Genomic DNA, 18,822 nt, shown 5'->3' with positions numbered 1-18,822 from the left:
GGGTAACTTGGACTTGCTAAGAGCAACCCATCAATCTTGTTACAAAATCATAGCAATGGAACATCAAGAAATTTATAAAGTAAAGCAATATCTCTTCAATTATAAATAGGAATCAACAACTCATAATAATCCAATAGAAAGGCAAACAATCATAACCTTGCATTCAATAGATCTCGTAAATATATCTTTTCAATATGCTTATTATGAAAAATAAGTGTTGTGTCCCAAGAAAATTTATACTAACCTCTAGAAAAAGACACAATGCTACAAGAAAAATGTAAGTATTTTCTAGAGATCCATTTTCTTTATAATCATAAGAGCCAGCTATTCTAATATGTGGGGGAAAATGTAATTTTAAAGAGAGAACTATGGGCTTTGTGGTTCTCAGATATTTTCAAAATGACATTTATGTCCCACTTTTTCCCTTTTCTTTGAAGTTTGAACCATTCTCCATTGTTCTAAAAAAATCCATTAACCTTAGATTAATCAAAATTTACAAATTAAAAAACTAAGTAATAATTACTATTATGAAAAATCTATACATTACAAAAATAAATTCATATGGTAAACAAAAGGGAGAGGGAACAAATAGATACAAATATCTCATTATAATGCTCATTGTAAATAAGTTGTTTGCTCTTTTAAGAGATGAACCTACGTCTTTTGTGTTGCCCTACCAAAACATACTTAATGAATAGTTGTAACATCTGCATATGAAGAGACTTAATGACATCACCACACTCTTTACTAAAAATATGATGGGAAGAGATCCAATTTTAGAAATTAGATAGTACATGTTTTTTTATCATAAAAGGATGAATTGAAATTTTCTAATGATACAAATTTATCTAATATTCTTATTGATTCAATTGCATGAGAACTTACACATGAGAAAGATCGAAAAAAAGTTTTAATTCCATGTGAGGAATATGAATTATTATTAGAAAAAATAAAATATGACAATAAGGCTTTCCAACAAAATAAAGTGGAAAATCTATTAAATCTATAAGGAACAATTTGAGTAGCCTAATGAAATAGATTGTCAGTAAAAGTATTATGAATAATTCTGTAAGTGCTCACCACGATTTCCATGAGAATTGAACTCAAATTTGCAAAGTCTCAAAATTTAATAAGAAAAGAAAAGAAAGATTTAAGATAATTAGAACAAATTATCAAGGTTAAAATATGAACTTAAAGAACACAAATAGTTAACAAATATCTTAAATTATTGTAATTCATAAACAAGGAAGAAAAATCAAAAGTTCTTTACAGGAGATTGGAGACTACAAAATTTAGAGAGAAGAGAGAGAAAGATTTTGTGAAGAAAATCAAAGATTTTCTTCTACAAGATATTGAAGAAAATGGATGAGAAAGACATTTGTGGGTAAAAAGTTGAAGAGATTTCTACAATTGAGAGGTACAGTGTAACACCCTCGAAACACTAACACAAAGTCCCATATCAGATCTTAAGGCACTAGGTAGCGTCTCGAAATTTAAGCAAGGTTTCCTTTATTTATGTTGGTATTCCAAGGCACTCAACCTGTTTCACCTGATAAACAATATACATAACATCCTGTATATATATACAAAATAGAATAATAGCGAAAGTCTATCTATATACATCTATTACGTACGATAGATCAAAATGCGAAAGAAGAAATTAATATATAGAATTATACAAAAACTCCTCACTCTAACAAAAGTCCTTATGCTTAACCCAAAATCTATAATACCACATGAATGAACTAATGCCACTAGGGGGTATAGCCCCAGTACTCTCTAAGTAACGAGATTTAGTCGTTTATTTGACAACCTAGGTGATCCTCACTTGTTAATACTAATCTACATTAGCCTCGTCAAGTGCATAACTTGAAATTAAAAAATGAGAAGGAATGGTGAGTAACAATGATTATCTAGTAGGAAAATAAATAATTCTTGCCAATAACCTTATCCTAGCATAAATGAGTAAGCATTTTGAATTATTTTAATACATGTAACATTTTACAGAATGAACTATGATTAACTAGTACATATAGCCAGGGATGAGTAACTAAATAATTAACATTTCACATTACATCAATCAACAATACTCATTATAACATTTTCTTTTTATACGAATCTAATTGATAAAATTGAAATAGTAAAGATGCTTTTCATTTTATAATCCAAAATAAGACAATAGATAAATAATACACAATGGTGGAGTAGTGGAATTAGAGAGTTGGAATTCAAACCATATACGTTTTCATCACGAAATCTCGACGCCTTGTTGAAATGGAAAATGATACCAATCATATGCATGCACAGAATATGTTTGAAAATAGGTATGGGACATCATGAACTCGTATCTATCATAGTAAGAAATTTATTTGTTATGTTTTGTTTGTGATTGATTCGAATGATTTACGATTTTACACATACAGAATGAAAAAAAATGTTAAAGCTGAGTGTGGTCCGTTCGAAGTTGTTAAAAATAGAAAGATGTGCAACAAGGTTTGTTCTTTTTTAATTTTATTTTAAGTTAATAACTAGTTATAGTTTAAGTTATATCGATGCGATTCATCTCTAATTATTCTTTAAATCCCATTTACAAATGATTGATCAAGATGATCCTATTTCAACAAACCCAACCAAGGGATGCAATGATACTAGATGAGTTTCAAATTCATCACCTATTAGGTTTGTATATGAAACTAGGCATACGCTAGGGTGATTCGAATCTAAAAAAATCATATATATTTTTTCTTTGATTTTTTGATTCATTTTGTCATGTCTACAGTAAAGTTTGGAGATCAGTTTATCCAACTGCATAGCGAAATGTTCAAGATTCAGATCCCCCAATCCAGACCTACACGTCGATATTTCGTTCAACTCCTATGTATGTCTACCCGTGTTACTTTATTCAATTAATCCTCTTAGAAATGTTTATAAACTTAACACGTCTATATTCAGGTACAATTTTTTTCCTATAATGAATTGTCTATTTGATGGCGAGGATATTGATATGGATGAGGATGTTTGGACCCATAAAAAAAAATTCTTTGAGTCATGTAATTCATTCGTAAAGAAAGTCTCGGAAAATAGTTCATGCCGTATTTCCAACCCAAAAGAGGAGTTTAGTTGCAACGTAGACATGAGATTAGATTCTGACAAAGGATCTGATGATGTTGAATCTGATAGTATGTGGGGAAAAGATTATGATAAAGGATACGATAACCCATATTTCGAGGATGAAGTTCTTAAGTTTTCTCTTGAAAATCATTTTAGAAGACGGATATAATTAAAAGTTGAAAATACTTATAGTTCAAAAAATTTGTTTCAAGTAGCTTTGAAAGGGTATGTGATGTTGTCAAACTTCCAAATTAAACCCATAAGGATTTGTCACACAATGATCTCAGCCAAGTGTGTTGTCTAAAGTTGTTCATAACGCATTCATGCTGCTAAACTCCATGGGGTTCCAACTTTTGAAATAAATAAGTTAATCTCCAATCATATGTGTGCATTATCAACACGTGGTCTTGACCATAAGCAGGTCAGTAGTCGTTAAATTGCAGTTTGAGTGAAGGCGACTCTTAAGGATCACCTCAACATGACACGTGCTCAAATTATCACGTATATTCAAAAATACTTTGGTGCTACAATTTCATATCGTAAGGTGTACAGGGCAAAAGAGTTTGCAATATTGGAGTTGGTTGGTTCATAGGATGAGTCATATCATATATTACCATCATATTGTGTAGAGTTAATGCGTGTTGATCTTGATGCCGTCATTGTACTTGTATGTAGAGAGGAAGAAAAGCTTGCGAAATTTTTTTTGGAGTTTTGGTCATTGTATTAAGAGTTACAAAAATAACATAAGAGGCATTATATCGATTGATGTAGCCCACTTAAAAGGTAAATACCGTGGTGTAGACACCCTATTTTTGCACTCGCCTGATTAATCAACTCGTCAACCTGATCGCGACGATTCCCAATGATGGATGATTATTCCTATGCTTTATTTGTTACTAGATATGTTTCAGAAATTCAGATTGTAGACACCCCATTATTGCATTTGCCTAATTCGACAATTCGTCACCCGATTTTGGTGGATTCCTAATGATGAATATAAAAGAACTCGAAGGCTTGTGAGTACTGCTTGGTTCCTTCTGTTTCTAGTTTCTTTTCATCCTCCCTACTCATCACGACTTGACCTAGAAATTTACGCACGCTTAGGATCGCTACATCTTACACCCGACTTAACAAGCACGTACACATAGGTTCGCTACACATTTCGATAATTTAGAGACCTCGCTACGCTAGGAAAATATGGATTTGATTTAGATTAGAAACAAACACACAGGGACTGAAAGAAATCTCACGCAGAAATTCCTAAAAATTTGTAGAAATCATCAAAATGACGAAAATACCCTTCATAAATTTCTGATGTCCGAAAAGTCTCAAAAGTACCCCCATTGCATTCAAAACATGATTTCGAGTCTAACGGGACCCAAATCGATGAAAACAGAGAAATTTGTAAAAATTTGTAAAAAATCATCAAAATGACGAAAATACCCCTCATAAATTTTGGATGTCCGAAAAGTCTCGAAAGTACCTCCATTACACTCAGAACGTGATTTCGAGTCTAACGGGATCCAAATCGATGAAAACAGAGAAATTTAAGAAAAATCGTCATAAATCGTAAAAATGACCAAAACGCCCCTTAACATCTAATCCTAACATAGAGACCTTGATCCCTAGGAAAATAAAACTCAAAATAAAAAAATTAAACCAAAATAAAATTTAAATTGAAAATTAAACTAAAATCCAAAATTTAAAATTAATTTAAAATCGTAAAATCAAATTTTAATACAAAATAAAAATTACATTTTCAAGAAACCGATTAAAATACAAAATCAAAATTAAAATCAAATTGAAAATCAATTTAAAAATCACTCAACCAATTAAAATGCAAAATTGAATTAAAATTTTAAATCAATCAACCAAATCAACCAAAAATGTAATTAACAAATCAAAATCCATTCGATCACATTTAAATCGAAATCCAATCAACCGACCAATTAAAAATTGAAATCAATTTAAATTTCAAATTAAAATGCAAATTAATTAATCCATTCAAAATGTAAATTAAAAATTAAATTCAAGTTAAACAATTAAAACTCAAATTAAGATCGAATCACCCAACCAATTAAAATGTAAAACGAACGATCAATCAATCAAAAAAACGAAATCAAATCAACCAACAACCAAATTTAATATCAAAATTCAAATTAAATTCTAATCGAAATTCAAAATTAAAATAAAATACAAATTCAAATGTAATTTAAAACATCAAATTAAATTTTAAATCAAAACATCGACTAAAATAATTAAAAAAAAAAATTCGAAATCAACCAATCGGAAGGAAAATTAAACCGACCAATTACGACTCATTGACGGAGAATTACCGTAGTCCGAGTAGCGTGAGATCCCCCTCTCTCATTTTTTTTTTAATAAAAAAATAAAATAAGAAATAAAAATACAAAATCACGTTTTTATTCTTCTTCTCCAACGCACACCCTTACCCCACGTTCTCTTCTTCTTCTCTAATACCTCTCCACTCCAACGCACCCCCTCTTCCATTACCTCATGATTGTCTCTCTCTATCTCTCTCCTTTTCTCTATCTCTCTCTCTCTCCCATGTTCACGTTGGACAGCAACTACCCCCTCTTTCTTCCCCACTTCTTCTCCCATCTCTCCATAACTATCCACTATCTCAACTGCTTCTATCTCTCATGCTCTTAACTATAAAAAAAAAACGTCCCACTTCTTCTCCCACTTGTTCTTCTCTTTAATGCTCAACCAAAAACAGTCCCATCAAGGCCCTTTGCTGTGTTTTTTTTTTCTTCTCATCTCCATTAAACCTTAATCCATTTATAACGTTTTTCTCAACCAAGCTCCTCCATTAATGTCCTCCACAGCCATACCATTCCCCATCACTTTCTTCATCATTAAAGAGCAGTAGCCTCACTTCCATTATTATTTCTAAACGCCCCTACAGCGTAGCCTCACCCGTTTTCATTTTCTCCTTTTGAACGCCCCACGGTTCGGCCATCTTCGATCTTGGCCTTCTCCTCCAATTCCTAACAGCAGCAACGCCATTCTCGCCCAACTTTTTACCACCATAACATTACACCCATCTTCTCTTGAACGTCCAAAACGGCCTCAGCCATCCCGTTTTAATTTTCCATCTTGTCCCATAACAGCAACATCGCATAGCGGTCATCATTTTCTTCCTACACCTTTTGGCGCAACACGCTATTTCGAGTTTCTTTTTGAAGGAATCCAAGATTCCAAAATCATTAAGCGAAGGTAATTTTTCTTTTTCTTATTTATTTATTTTTATTTTTGTTTATTTATTTATTTATTTTTACTCTTGATTGCGTAATTTCATGCATAAATTAATTCATCGATTTTTCGGGGTATACATGGCACTAATGGCCACTTTTAAATTTTCGAAATTGTCGAAATGTTAGTGGATCGATTCGCTCATTTTTTGGTTGATAGATTGATTGAATCAACTTGTTAATATCAAGATAGTGAACCGGCTCATTGTTGATATTTATCCGGTCGATTTGTCGATTTATGATGTTATTGGGCCAACCCGCTAACATTGATATTAATCAACTCACTAATATGTGGATTAATTCATGAATTTTGGTACACGTGTAGGGTAAAGAAATCGATTTTTTTTGCTTATCAAGATTGGTGAGTTGACTCGCTGATTTTGGGGCCATTGAAAATGCGAATCGAATTGTTTTTAAAAAATTAGACACGTGGGTTAAATCACCGATTTAATACACGTGGCGATTCAAAAAAAAAAAAGGATTCTTATGATAAAAATTGTGAGTCGACTCGCTGATTTTGGGACCATTGAGAATGCGAATCGAATTTTTTTTAGAAATTGTGCACGTGGGTTAAATCACATATTTAACACATGTGGCAATTTTTAAAAATAATCAAAGATTATTTTGATTAACAAATTGCGAGTCAACTCGCTGATTTTTGGTACATTAGAAATTTGATTCGATTTTTTTTAGAAATTGTGCACGTGAGTTAAATCACATATTTAACACATGTGGCGATTTTAAAAAAATAATCAAAGATTATTTTGATTAACAAATTGCGAATCGATTCGCTGATTTTTTGTACATTGGAAATTTGGTTCAATTTTTTTTAGAAATTGTGCACGTGGGTTAAATCGTCAATTTAATACACGTGGCGATTCAAAAAAAAAAAAAATTATTATGATATAAAAATTGCGAGTCGACTCGCTGATTTTGGAGAATTGAGAATGCGAATCGAATTTTTAAAAAAAAATTAGGTTCCTTTTGATTAACAAATTGCGAGTCTACCCGCTGATTTTTGGGACATTGAAAATTTGAATCGATTTTATTTTTAAGCACGTGGTTAACTCACCGATTTAATACATGTGGCAACTCAAAATTTGCGAGTTAACCCACTGAATTTAATGCACGTGACGACTCAGAAATCAAATTTCTTTGATAAATATCATCAATGAGCCAATTCATTAATTTCATGTACGTGGCATTGAAAATCAATTTTCTATTATTCAAAGTATGATCGAGTTGATCCATTATTTTTTGGTGTCATGAATGCCTCATTAAATCATGTAATTATTTTAACCGTAGGATTTGTTTAATAAATCCGATGCAATTGATGATGATTGGACCCTAGTTTGACTTTTAGTCTTTAAATGTTGATCGTAGGATATTTTTGGATCGCAGAGTAGAGACTGATCATCTTGATCAGGCGGGTTCGGTGCCTAACACCTTCCGAAATCCGTAACCTGACCCCTTACCCATCTCTATGATCCACGGACCGACCCATATCCATTTGGAGTTAATTTTGGTTCCTAGACCTAAACTAGGTGGCGACTCCATTTTCTCTTAAAAATCCCCGAGATACGTAGATCGGACCCCTAATCCGCTATTTAGCGGACGGCCGCGGGGGTCGAGGCGATTTCACAGATGAGGTATCTTAAACTAACAAAATAGTAGAAACCACGCTACGCCAGGAAAATATAACCCCAAAAGCCTAGAAATCACCATTTTTCAGACAAAAAGAAGTTTTACAATAAAAATCACTAAAAAATGATCAAATTACCAAAGTACCCCTAATCTCAAAACATCCCTAGAGCCTACATTATGCTTAGGAAAATCCTTTCAAACACATAAAACAACAAATCGAAATCAAATAAATCATTTCGTCAATTTTCACAAAATTTGACAAAATTACGAAAATGCCCCTCATAAAATTCACGACCATTTCTTACAAAAAATTTCATAAATAACACAAATCGATATTGCCATTGAATATCTTATGAAAAATTGATTCTGAAACATCTTGGAACATTGAAAAACGACTTAAAATGCAAAAAGTCCTCTCCGAGGGTAAAACGGTAATTTTATAATTTTAATAATAAAAAATTCTGAAATTAATAATTAAAGCATTAATTAATGTAAAGTGAAATCCTAATTAAAATTAATTTTTTTTTTAAATCTAGTCAATCAAGTGAGACTTAAGTCAAAATCCTAAAATCTAGTAAATTAAGTGAGACTTAAGTCAAAACCCTAAAATCAAGTGAGTCAAGTAAGACTTAAGTCAAAATCCTAAATTCTAGTCAATCAAGTGATACTTAAGTCAAAATCCTAATCAATCTAATAAGATCAAATTCAAACCCTAATCCTAAAAGAATTCTAATTAAACTCTAAAACTATCTAAAAGAAACATAATCTAACTCTAACTCTATCTAAAACGCTCTTAAAAAAATCTATAAAAAGGGGTCTCCACACCCTAATCTCGTATCCAAGAGAAAACCCTAGAAAAAGTAGGTTAATGAGCCTCCTCAACCTTCCCAAAATCCTAATTTTGAAGTCCTAACCCCTTACCTATCATCCAACCCCAAACTTTTGTTCAAAAAACTCCTAAAAATCATTCCAAAACACCTAGAAATCCATAAAAAGATCAGAAAACTCACAGATCTAAGAAGAAGATACATCAACTTGGAGATCAGAATCAGATCTGATGACAGGAGAATAACAAGGAAATACATACGAGGATACTCTCCGTTGATGCTGAGGGAATCGTTGTAATCGGCAAGGTAACTTTATTTTATTATTATTATTATTATTATTTGTTGTTTTTTGTCTATTTTGAAATGTAATCGTTTTTGGGAAGTAGTAGAGACTGGCACTTACCGGGCGGGGTTGGTGCCTAACACCTTCCAACCCTGTAACATGATCATCGAACCTAGTTTCTTTTGTAGATTAGTTTTTCTTATCTGTTTAGAGTCGATTTTCGGTTCCTAGACCGTAATAATTAGGTGGCGACTCCCAAACCTCAAAGTCAAAAGCGGATCCGCACACCCCGCAGATAGAGGACGCTTTTAGTGGCAACTCCACTAGGGACTATTGAGGATCAGACTTAAAAAGCCCCAAGTATGAGAATATTGCTAATGACCTAGTTTTTTTATTTAATTTTTAGTTAGTTTCTTTTTATTGTTTGTTTATCGATTTTTTTATTCTTGTTGTTCCAATCATTAATCATTCGGTTCTACTTAGAGTACCTTCATCCAACATATTATTTTCTATGGTTTAATCAAGGGCCATTTAGAATGATCCTAAATAATGTGAGTTTTCAAAGGGATGGTTTTATTGAAGATGGGATGATGATGGTTGGACTATGAAATTTTTATTTTTATTTATTTTTCTTAAGAAACGTGTGTAGATGTTTTTTTTTAAATAAAAATGTTTTTTTAGGTGTGTGCGATATATCTTTCAACAACATTTTTTTTTTTTTTGAGTTTTAAATTTTTTTTTTTAGTGTGTGTTTAATCTATTGGTTGATTTTTTTTCAAAAAGAAAATAATTTTTTAGACAAGTCGTGCTGCCCATTAATAGTAAGAAGGAAAACAAAAATAAAAAAAATGGCTTTTGAGGTTCTGTTAGCAGCAACCCCTTGTTTTAATTGTTTTTAGGGTAGTGTCTCCCCAGTAAAAATCTATTTTTAATGGTCAAACACCTAATGTGTTTAATATGGTGGGTGGTTTGCTGTTAGCATTTTAAATTTTTTCCCTTTCTATCTTCTTCTCCAAACGTCCAAAGAAGACACCAAGAAGGAAAAATGTTTCCTTCTTCCTCTTTCTCTCTCTCTCTCTCTCTCTCTCATAGCTGTAACTTCTTTCTATACGTGGATAAAAAGTAGGAATAATTGAAAAATGAAGGATCATCATCGCAAAAGAGGAACTTATTTAGTAGGAGGTGTGTGAGTTTAGTCAACAACAGAGGTTAGATCAATGTGTTCGCTGGTTTTCAAGTAGTTTTTATGGTGGATCTGTTATGGAAGGCATCAATTATTTCATCACCGAAATCAAATCCACGATCAAAGCAAGCTGACGATTTGCCGCCAAGTCTGGCTTTCAGGCAATTGAATTGTTGGCCAATTTCTCGCTTTGGGTAAGAAAAACCAGCATGGTAATGCTAGGTGATCAGATTGCATTCAGATTTCTAATATAAAAAATGGGTTTTTAATTCGTTTTGGGGTTTCTCTAGCAGCCAATGAGTTGATTATATTGTTGAATCGCAAATTTGTTTATCTAACAAAGATGAAGATGATGTTTTCCTATTAAAGCCCTAAAGAAATAATCTTTTTTCTTTGCAAAATTTCTTCGATTGATGGAATCTTTAAAAAAGGGATAGGAAGGTTATTGATGAAAGACTTTGGGAGTTATTATTAACACACCAATCTTTACTTATAATGCACCATTCTACACATAAACAACTATTTATTTTTGAAAGAATTGGTGTATTGTAAGTAAATAATGGATGTGTCAATTTTTGTAAGAGACATATATGACAGACCACTCTGTTGTTTCCTTGCTAAAGAGAACATCTTTGTTGATTGAGGGTTGCAATTGGCACACCAATTTTTTCTAACGCTACATCAATTTTGTGCAATTATTTAGTGATTAGTAGTTTTTTAGAGGACTTTGTTTTTTTAGTTTTTTATGATTAGTACTAGTTTTTTTTTATAAAAAAATGTTCATTTTCTTTGTTTGAGAGTTACAATTGGCACACCAACTTTTTCTAACTTTACATCAATTGTGGGCAATTACTTAGTGATTTACATAAAAATTGGTGTGGCATTAGTAAAAGGTAGTATGGCAATAGCGACTCACTTTTCATGATTTTTTTTAGGATTTTATTTTTTTCTTAGTATTTTTTTTTAAAAGATTTTTTTTAGTTAAAAAAAAATATCACTCCTCACCTCAACAATTATCATCCTACCCTCAATTCAATATTCACAGAAATCTCAAATTATTTTGAGTCATCCCCCGATTGGACCACAAGAAAATTTTTTGTGCCCATCTCAATGTTTGATAAATGATTGATATTATTTCCATGCTATTCTAATTGATTGATCATCATTGCTCTTTGTTTCACTTCCCTAATTAATTGCTATTAGATATGCCATGATCCTGATTATTATACACTTTGATGTGCATGTCTTGATATGGATCTCGATGCTATGGATTTTATGTGATGTCCATATTTTGATTTGTTTGATCTGGCCCATGGGCCCATTTGTTTGAAAAAGGCTCCGGGCACACCCCATCCTGTGTTGCACGCACCACAAGCATGTTTACGGTTTTGCAAGCTTGCATGTCCCAATATAGCCAATGTGGCACTAGTGTGTGGTCCGGTCTTTTCGGAGATGCGACGTCATTCATGAAAATCACAACTCCAGTCACGTACCTTAGGGTATATTAAACTAGGGCATCAATACCGTCTAATCAGGTGACTCTGAAAGGTATATCAATGCACCCAGGCTGGAGCGACCTGAGCCTTTGACCTTATGTAAGTCACGCAGTCTCATGTCTCATTTGCTAATGTAGTACTAGTACGTGATCGGTCCCCTTGTGGGATGCCAAACCATTTTTAAAAGCTACAACTCTTGACTCGTACCCATATGTATATCAAAGATAATATAAGTACATCAATTGTACTTCTTGATCAAAACTAGTGCCTAAGCGAGATCCTGCTCCGATGTACTATGGTACTAAAAGGATAGACTACATCTATTTTAGAAAAGAGGTGATTTAAAAGTGCCTTCGCTCAAGCATCGTGGACCACCTCTGATCTGGGGATTAAACTGGCTACTTTTGGTTTCAGAGAAGTGGGTTAAAGTTTTAGATTATCACCTATACGGTATATCAAACCAAGTCACCACGTACCGTCTACGCTCGAGAGGTATATAGGTGTACTTGGGCAAGGGTGGCCAGATAAAAATGCATTGCACGTATTAAGCTTAGAGTCTAGAAATCTCCCCTGTAGGTCACGATTCAAACTTATTGTGGGTGTTCCCAGGTTGTTTATTAAATGGGAGCTTGTGAATGATAAATGTATATATGTAAATGATGAGATCAGAATGTATGGTTGTCCTCGAGAATCAAAATTTTTATCTAACCTGACTTGAAATTAAAATAGATGCACTGACCCAATAAAGAATCCATTTTTAGCAATAATTCATAATGACCCAAGTCCATCTTGATCCAACGATTATGATGGGTTAGGCCATTTAAATCAAAATGGAGATCAAAGTCTTTTCTAATTCAAGTTTCAACCCATCTTAAAAGAAGAAAATGTTTTCCAAAAGGAAAGTATTTTCCAGAAAAAATGTTCTCTAAATAAAAGCATTTTCCAGAAAAAGTATTCTTTAGAAAAAATATTTTCCCAAAAGAATGCTTTTCCAAAAGAAAATGTTTTCCAAAGGAAAAACTTTACAAAATGATTTGTTTGAAAGATGACTTACAAAGATATTTTACATGGACTTTGGAAGTGTACTACGATACCCTTTTGTGTCAAACCAGGATGTTAATCGCAGGTAATAACTCGATCGACCAGTTAGTCAAAACAACCATCATAGGGATGCACCCTGTAGAGAAGATCAACTTTGAAAAATTCATGTTGAGATGTGTTCTCTACTTCCACGAGTTTGAAATAGACTAGAACTTATTATGTGCTATGGCTAAGCGCTGGAGCCCCTACCTTCACATATTCCATATTGAGCGTATGCACTTATGCCCCACTAATGAGGATTATTGTGGCATTATGGGGATACCTACTTCAGGACCTCTAGTCAGGTCCTCATTGAAGACAGGATATATTCTGGTGACCTCGCCACAAGACTAAACATTTCAAAAGAAGAAGCCAAGGCCCTAGTCCATAACGGGAGATTGGACTTAGTAGCTTTACTGGACCCGTATCACTTCCGTAGTCATCCCGTCAATGTAAAACCCGAAGCCTAGCGAGCCACTAGGGACTATCGATGTGCCTAGGAATCCTAGCCCAATACATATTGACCTCCAAAAGTGATGGTCAGACTATCCCTGAGTCCTTCATAGACATAGCCTCCCAACTCTCAAGGAAAGCCAACCCTGCACCTCTTATCTTAGCTGAAACTTTTTCAGGTCTAAATGCCATAAAAAATGATGAGAAGGAAAGCTTCAAAGGAAGTCCACACATACTTTATATGTGATTTTGTGACTGTTTTAAAATTGTAGATGTCCCTTCAAACCTCGAGTATAGGCCAGAACACTTTTTCATAAGAAACCTGTTAGTGCGTCACAACTTAGTCAAGGCTTGGAGCCAATGGTTGGATTCTCGCCTTGCCCGTCATATCGGGTTAAGATGCCCTTGGTGGATGACTGATCCCCTTGTTCTAAGAACCAAAAGATCCTATTATATGCGTTTGATCGGACTAGAAGAAACATCTTTTTACAAACTTACATTGATCCTAGAGCAGTACGACGTACATATAGAGTTATCTTTACCTCAACACAAAGTTTTCTTCCCTCCCGAGCCATTGACTGAAAAGTTAGTGCATCTCATTGAGAAGGTTTGGAACAAACACACCTTAGGATATCCAGATGGACCAGCAGAATTCAAAGAGCCAGTTGTTAGAGCCAAAATGATTAAGTCTGATAGTAATTCTGATGACCATCAAGACAAAGCCAAGCGTCCATGTAAAAAATAATTTAAGTCAGATTTGTTAAAAGATGTTATAATGAGAACATTTCTTTGTCAATAATTTTCAATAAAGTTATTTTTTCCTTTTGAATAAATATTTATTCTTCTTTTGGATGACATTGCATAAATGGATTATTTAATGGATTGGTGCACAACTTCAAGGACTCATTAAAATGTTATCAAGGGGGTAACATTGAAATTGATTAAATTTATCTTTGATAGAGTGTATAGGATTATCATTGCTCCCAAACTCAAGCGTCTACCTCTTAGTTGGAGTCGTAAGTCCAGTCGGTTAGAACGAACGACATCACTAAGTCAACAAACACAAATGGCTTTAGAATCTGAGCTTATAGAAATCCGTAAGATTTTGGCAACTTTTGCCAATGATATCAATAGTATAAAAGGCAAAGTGGAACTTTTAGAATAGATTTCAGAATGAACGGGCAATCCCCTTGATGATCCAAAAGGAAAAAAGGTAGAAGAAAATACAACGAGACGTACGCATGAGGTTTTTGAATTTGATGGAGATGAAAAATATTTCGATGAAAATCCAGTGTTAGCCAATAGAATGTCTCAGTTAGAGTCAGTTATGAAGAGTATAAAGGGTGTCGATGAAATTACAGCAGGCATTGAAGCTCTGAACCATATCCCTAGAATTCATTTGCTAAAAAAATTTGTAATGCCTAAAATGGACAAGTTCAATGGGGTAGGTTGTGCAAAAATGCATCTTAAGGTGTATGTTACTAATATGCGCACTATAGGGCTCAGTGATGAACAGATGACATTGCTATTTCAGCAAATTCTATCGGGATCAGCTCTACGATGGTTGATGTCTCAAGATCCAACTGTAGTAGGTATATAGGAAAATATGTCAAAAGCTTTCTGGCATCAGTATAAATACAGTACCGAGATTGAGACTTCTAGAAGGGATTTGGAGTCAACTAAACAGAAAAAAGGGAAACAATCACTGATTTCATCGGTTGCTGGAAAGCCAAAGATGCCCAAATGTGGGATAGACTCTCAGAGAAGGAACAACTAGTGATTATCCTAAAGAACTTCACACAAGGATATGCTTAGCATTTAGTGGCCCAATATCTCCTTACCTTTGAGTCCCTATTGTAAGTCGGAAGCCAACTCAATGATGCTTTTGCCTCTAGGGTTCTTTCTAACCCCTTGGACAATAAGTCTAAGAAACCCTATATTCCTAAACCTAGTACCAACCATGTTTATATAGCCAACACATCAGCTACCCCAGTTCAGCCTCCAGTCCGGACCAATAATCAAACTCACCCAAGTCAACCCCGAACTCCACGTCAATTTACTAATCTAGGGATGACTCTTACTGTAGCCTTTCAAAAACTGTTGAAAAAAGGGCTTCTTACCCCGATCCAACCTCGATCTTTGCCAAATCTCTTGCCAGCCAGACATAACCTAAACTTATTTTGTGAATTTCATCAAAATCCTAGCCATTACACTGATCGATGTATCACCTTGCGCCATGCCATTCAAAACCTTATTAACAATAAAAGGTCACAATCCCTAGCCCAACATCCTGCTTATCAACCTCCACCAACCCTGAATATAGTTTCCAATGCCCAATTACCATTTGACCCTGTATTTTTCATCCATCCTATCCAAATCGAACTACCCAGTTACCCCATCGTCAAAATAACTTTCACCGATAAAGTCTTCACCACAAGTTACGAGCCCTTCGATCTAACCTCAGACGATACATACCATTTATCCCCACCTCGTTACAGTAGTCCCACATTCACTAGTTAGCTATTAGGTCAAATGAATCCAAAAAGCCCTATCTCTTTGATAGATGAAAATCCATACTTGTTGACTGAAGAAGATGGGTCTTTCTCCGTCTCCTACGATAAAGTTAGACATATGACCCGAGGGAAAAGATTCTTTAAGCCACCAGAACTATGTGTTGACAATCCTACAGTCTTGGTGAGAAAAGAAATAGATCCCATTAAAGAGAATATCGAAGAAAATGACTCTGTGATCAAGCAATTGAAGAGATCATGGGCCAATATCTCAGTTTGGGGTTTGCTCATGGCTTTCACTGCCTATAGGGAGGCTGTTCTCAAAGCGCTAAGTACAGCTCAAGTTTCACTCGATACTTTTTTTTATCAGCTGGCCAGTATAGTAGGGGCAACTTATGTGGAGAGTATACTGTCTTTCTCAGACTCAGATCTCCCAAAAGAAGGAGCAAACAACACTAAACCGTTACACATTAAGTTGACTGCAACGGGATGAGGGTACCTCTGGTTTTAATTGATAATGGGAGTGCACTGAATGTTTGCCCTTTGAAGACTGCTACTTGCCTTGGGTTTAAAGCTGAAGATCTCAAGCCCACTAATCAAGGGGTCAGGGCATATGATAACACCAAAAGGGACGTACTGGAAATTTTACACCTCCGATTGTCCACGGGCATAACTGAATTTCCTATAGAATTTAAGGTCATAGACATCTAGTCTTCTTTTAATCTGTTATTAGGAAGACCATGGCTACACCAGATCAAAGCCATACCTTCCACACTGCACCAAAAGATCAAATTTATCAAAAATGGGCTAGTGATTACTCTTCATGGAGATGCTGAAATTGTGAGAATTGTAAACAATACTGAAGCTAAGAGTGAGCCGTTGCTTGACATTCAGGTAGAACAACAGGGGATAGAGCTTAGCGGGTTTGAATTTGAGAAGATCTGCTCAGTTCAATGGGATCACTTTATGAAAGAACATTTCTTATTGAGAATACTTCCAATTGCTGTATGGCTAACATGTTCAAGAAAATGAGATTTTTTTTCAAGTATGGGCTTAGGTCGCAAGACCCAAGGTATTAAAGAGGCTCCAGTGATCAGAGAAATCATCGGCACATTCGGGTTAGGGTATGAACCTACTAAGGAAGATTGGGTCCGTTATTGGAAAACAAAGCGAGACAGGGCAAGTGCAGAGAGGCAAGGGCACACCACGGATCTGATTAAAATGAAGCCTTATCGTAAGACTCTTAATGGATATTTTGTGAAAGAAAGGGAAGACTTCCGTTACTATGGGTTCCCAGAGCCATTTACTGATCACATCACGGGTACTCGTTTGCCGGGTTTTGAAATCTTCTTTGGTATGGATTGGCCTGAAAAGGAAACAAGCATAGGAGCGGAAGAAAAGGAAACGGAAGATTGGCAACTCAACCTGAACTCCCTCAACATTGATCAATTATTTATTGAAGATCATAGTATCTTAGTGGTGTCAGTTGCGAAGGGGACCTCAAACCCCTAAGTCTGTAATCAAACCCGCGGTTGGGTTTCTGGCTAATTATCATGTAATGAGTCATGTGTTACATGTCTAGACTGGTTCTGTCAGTCCTATTAGTCCTATTCAGTCTGACATGTCTGGTAAGTCCTTTATTTCTGTTGAGTCAAATAAGTTAGTTGTTTCTGCTGAGTCAAGTGAGTCTGTTATTTCTAGTGAGTCTTTTTTTCCTACTGAGTCAAGTGAGTCCATTAAGTCTGTAATGAGTCCTGTTACCCCATATCTTTTTAATGAAATGAAAGAAATTTTTGATTACCTTGAGCGCAGTGATAATTTAACTAATAATCTGACTTCGGAGGGAGAGTTTTCTAATGAAGAACCTTCCCCTGAAATAATCAAATTACTTGAACAAGAAAATGAACGTCGGACTCAACTTCTAATAGAGGAAGTGGAGGTTATCAACCTCAGAACAAAAGAAATTCCTCAAGAGATTCAGATTGGGATTACCTTATCTCCCGATGAACGCAAAGGGATAGTAGACTTGCTCAGAAAATTCAAAGATGTATTCGCGTGGTCTTACGAGGACATACTAGGAGTAAGCACATATATTTTTCAACATCGGATTCCATTATATCCTGATGCTCGACCAATCAAATAGAAACTTCGACGTTTGAAGTCGGAATGGACTCTAAAGATTAAAGAAGAAGTTACGAAGTAGATTAATGCCGAATTTTTGGAAGTAATAGAATACCCTGAGTGGATTGCTAATGTCGTCGTAGTGCCTAAAAATGATGAAAAAGTCAGAATGTGTGTGGACTTTAGAGACCTAAACAAAGTGAGTCCAAAAGATAGTTTTCCTTTACCACACATAGATGTTCTAGTAGATAGTACGGTAGGGCACGCTTTGTTGTCTTTCATGGATGGTTTTTCAGGGTACAATCAGATAAAAATTGATCATCGGGATATGCATAAAATGTCCTTCATCACACAATGGGGAACCTTTTGCTACAAGGTTATGCCTTTTAGTTTGAAGAACGCGGGAGCCACCTATCAAAGAGCAGCCACGATTTTACTGCACGACATGATACACAAGGAAGTCGAAGTTTATGTAGATGATATGATAGTCAAATCTAAGGAACGAATGTGGCACGTTGCTATATTAGAAAAGTTTCTCACAAGGATTCAAAAGTACCAACTCCGTCTCAACCCTCAGAAATGTGTATTTGGAGTAACTTCTGAAAAATTGTGGGATTTATGGTTAGTTAAAGAGGGATTGAAGTAGACCTTGTGAAGATTAAAGCCATCCAAGAAATGCCATTGCCTGAGACTGAAAAGCAGATTCGAGATTTTTTAGGTAGAATCCAGTATGTCAGTAGATTCATTGCTCAACTCACTAACATCTGCGAACCTATTTTCAAGCTTCTCAAGAAGAATGAACCAATAGTTTGGAATGAACAATGTCAGAAGGCTTTCGA

Source organism: Akebia trifoliata, chromosome 10 (assembly GCF_017979445.1).
Source record: "Akebia trifoliata isolate Shusen 1 chromosome 10, ASM1797944v1, whole genome shotgun sequence".
In the NCBI taxonomy this organism is placed as follows: Eukaryota; Viridiplantae; Streptophyta; class Magnoliopsida; order Ranunculales; family Lardizabalaceae; genus Akebia; species Akebia trifoliata.
Note: the sequence above shows the minus strand (reverse complement) of the source record.